This window comes from Lolium rigidum, chromosome 3 (assembly GCF_022539505.1).
Source record: "Lolium rigidum isolate FL_2022 chromosome 3, APGP_CSIRO_Lrig_0.1, whole genome shotgun sequence".
Classification (NCBI taxonomy): domain Eukaryota; kingdom Viridiplantae; phylum Streptophyta; class Magnoliopsida; order Poales; family Poaceae; genus Lolium; species Lolium rigidum.
The window spans coordinates 117,947,325-117,951,497 of NC_061510.1; positions in this window are offsets into that span (position 1 = coordinate 117,947,325).

Here is a 4,173-nt window from a genome sequence, read left to right on the forward strand (position 1 = left end):
GAGTTACTCACTCGAGAGCCCTCTTGATAGTACGGCAACTAAACTATAAGCCGGTCTCCAACTACACTATGAGACCGGTGTGGTGACCCTGCATACCACTGCATGTTGTAGTATGCCAGTCGTTGATATAACATTCACGAAGTACCATTCCGCAAATATTACATCCCTCAGAGTAGTACAACAGAACATAGCAGGGTCCATAACTCATTCACTTATTATTACAAGCATCAAACATATATTGTCTTGGAGCTCCTCTTGGGTCCTCAGAGGGATACTCCTGGGTTCAAGGTGAACCCAACTTAGCTTCCAACAGACGAGTCTCATTAAACTATACATTTATTGCCTCGAGCAGCTAAATACTAAGAGTTCGGGCTGCTCGGTTACTACTACTACTGGATGTCTCTAGGCTTGATCTCCTCCGGAAGCCTCCCGGATCCGTAGACTATGAGATAGTCTACGCCTTCAACACCTCCTCGAGAGGTCCGGTTCATCGTAGCCGATGATCTCGGCTCCTTCATTGTTGTCGTAGTCCTCCTCCGGACGATTCGGACAATCTAAGCATGGGATTTAAGAGTGGTATGAGTACGAGCGTACTCAACAAGTTCATTATAGATAAGAGGTGTTTAATGCGCTAGCTACGATATTAGACCGAGAAAGTCTAATACCAATGCAAGTTTTGGTAAACATTTCTTCAAGAGATTGCTTTTATTTCAAAGAGCTATGTCCGTCGGCCTTCACCGGTTTACTAGAACTTCATGGAGCTCCTTTCCGGCCGCGTTCGCAGTTCCTCATCCCGGAACAGGGAGTGACGAGTCACGGTTCTTTACACTCGCATAGGTGTGTTGCTTTACCCATAAGAGATCTTAACCTTGGTGCCAACCGAGCAGCTTTCCCGTCCACACTTCCTTCGGTGTGAGGCCCGGTATAAGGTCTAGCCAATCATGTTCCTCCGCTACCTCGAACACCCACCCTTTGTTGCATGCCCCGACCCTGGGTCCACGCCGGTCCCATTATTTCTGTAGATTTCAAGGTGGACCCCGACCACGACGATAGTGCTGGGCTCTACCATACACTCCTACGCCGGTAGCTGCAACCCATCATAGACCGCAATACCGTGGGGACTTAGGACTCCCCAGCCTCACCGCTTGCTCCTTCGGGCGACAAGTGTACTACGGACAATGCCGTGGGGACTTAGGACTCCCCAGCCTCACCGCTTGCCCCCTTGGATTACAAGTGTACTACGGTAAAGCGCATCCGTTGATGAACGAGAGGTGGAAACACTTTTGACTACTCCGTCCCACTCCGGATCTTATGGTTAACACGGGTATTACGGCACAAGAATCATCTGGCGACATTTGTTGTTTAATCCTAGATGGATATAAACCCGTGCAATGGAACCTCCACCATATCAACACAATCCATGGTTCCATTGCCCACCACATAGTCATATTCATAGTTATGAAAGTAGTGGTTTTGATTTTTATGCAATAGTGATAACCATAGTACTTTGCAATTAATTTGATAGAAATACTCAAATGACATGAGCAAGTGATGAACTTGCCTGAACACTGCAAAGTTCTGCAGTTGGATGGTGTGGACTGACCCTTGTCCTCTGGTTCTGAAAAATAGCATCATTGTCCGATAAGGGCAATGGTTAAAGAAGCATTGATGCATGATTCCAGTTTTAGGTTTTTTCCCCCCTTCCGATGTCTTTATCATTTCATGAGAGGTTAATACTAAGAATAATTTGGGGATACTTTATTTAGGGCAACATACAACCTTGAAATGTTGTCAAGGTGTTTTTAAAGTCCAAAAGAATTTATGGACTTATTTTCATTATTTAAAATAATTTATGTGATTTTAAATGATTATTTTAATCATCAAATTTGAACTTATTCTTGTTTATCTTCAAAAATTCTATTTCATATTTTATTATGATAGAGTTTTTTATACTGAGTGGTTTTCATATTTTTAATTATTTTTTTAGAGCTAGGAAACATTTATGGTGCATTTTCAAAGTTTCTGCATTTATAAAGGATTGTGAAATGGCAAAAATGCCCCTGGGCCCACCTTTCGGTGTAACCCAGTGGGGTTAGGTCGACCGACCCACCTGGTCCGGCTCGACCAGCCTCACTCCTCTCTCTCTCTCTCGCGCGTGTCCGAACCCTAACCCTAATCCCCTCTCTGGCGATTCGCGTCGCCCCCGCCGTCGCCGCTCGATTCCGGCGAACTCCGCCGGACTTGGCCCCCGCCATGGTGCGCAATCGACGCGCCCCACGACGGCGGTCATCCTCATCCGCATCGATCTGGAGCGGTTGCGGCTCCAGCTCGTCCTCGGTCTCCTCCGAGGCGGCTAGGGTTACGGGATCGTGGTGATCCCGCTGCTTCCTGAGCTCTAGGCGCGATGGCGCCGCCGTGGGCCTCGCCACGGTGGTGTGGGGCGCTGCGGCGCTTGTCGGCACATGGCCTGGCCTGGCCAGGTGCTACCGAGCACTCGGCGTGCGCCGCCGTGGCCGCCATGGCCGCATCTACACGTCTGCTTGCCCCCGGGTATGTGCGCCACCTCCTGCTCTCTCTCCTTTGCCTGTTCTACTCCTTCCCTTCCTCTTCTTCGTCTAGCTTGATCACTGGCTTGCCGTGCCTCGTAGAGGTGCGGCCATGCCGTGATGCTGCTGCTGTTCTGCTCGTGTTGTTGTGCTGCTGTGCTGCTCGTGCTGCTGTGCTGCTGTGCTGCTCATGCTGTTCAAGCCACTGCCTCTACTGGCCTTGGCCATTGTTGCCCTGGCCATTCCAGTGCTTACCATTCTTGCTAGGTTCTTCCCTGTGCCTCTGTCTTGTTTCTATGCTTGCCTGACACTCATGTGTGATCATGTATGCTTTAATGGCTTAACTGTAAATTGCTATTATTGCAAATTTGCAAGTGCCAGTGTTGTTGTGGCTAGTTCTTGTGCTCTAACTCATGAACCTGCTCATCTGAGCATTACTGTTGGCTTGTTGGTATGATTCAGTGATGAGCATGAAGTGTTTTACTTGTTTGTTATGGTCCAGTGGTACCTCATGTATTTGATGTGCTTCTGGATACAATTGTAAATGATTTATGTAATTGTCTGTGATATAACTGTTGCTTAACTGTGGCTATTTCATTTATATGATTCATGGATTGATGCCAGGCTTGCCCCTGTCAAGTTTTTGTATGCTAAGGCAAACCCTGATGATCATATAATCATCAGTGCTTGATGATTTTCTCGTTGTACTATGGCTTGTGTTTCATCGATGCTTTTACTTGACTCGTGTGGCACTCAAGCATGTGCTGGTGCATGCTCTTGCTTACCCCCAAGCACCTGTCGTGGCTTGCAGTGATCTTCCGGATCATTAGCAAGTGTATGTATTCTCGGTTGCTTGTGTATTTCAATTATCTGTCTAGTTTGGCTTAATCACATGGATAATTGATGTGAACTCGCTCTGCAGTTATGATCATTTCATTGAGTTTGGTAGGGTTAGATGGATGCCAACACTTGGTTGTGTACCCTAGCCCTCCTTTTGAACCCTACTTGGGTGATGATATCTCGTGCATGGTTTCTTTGTTGGAATTGGTTAAGTGGTTGAGGTGGCCTTGACAGCAATTCTTTGCTGTTAAGGTAGCTCCCACCCTTGTTGGCTAGCTGTGACTTTGTGGATGCATCACTGGGCAATCCATGTTGGATTTCCAGTGTTCTTTGCTGTTGACAAACAAGAATAGGCACAAGTTGCCTATTTGTCTGATGGTTAGCAGACCATGTAGTGCTAGGTGAGTTGGGTAGGCTAGATGTGAATCTTTCCCTTGCTGGATTCTTTGGTTTACCCCAGTGTTAACACAATGGGTTTGACCATTGCTTCCCTGGGATGATTTCTTCTGGTTTAATTCCCTTTTTGCCAGCATCAAATGGTTTGATCACCAAATGATGATGCACACCAGGTAATCACACCCTTTTGCTTGTGTGTGATTGATGCACATGCTTATTTATGAACAAAACCATCTGGTTTGTTCATGATGATTGGTATACCTCACTCCGGCTCCTAGAAATAGTGTGTTGGTGTAGAGGTTTTGCTTCGGTGGTTTGCTTGACTTGCCCTCGCTCCTCCTTGTGACTTGTGATTCTTGGTTTGGTTCGGTGATGAGTTTGGACAGGTTGA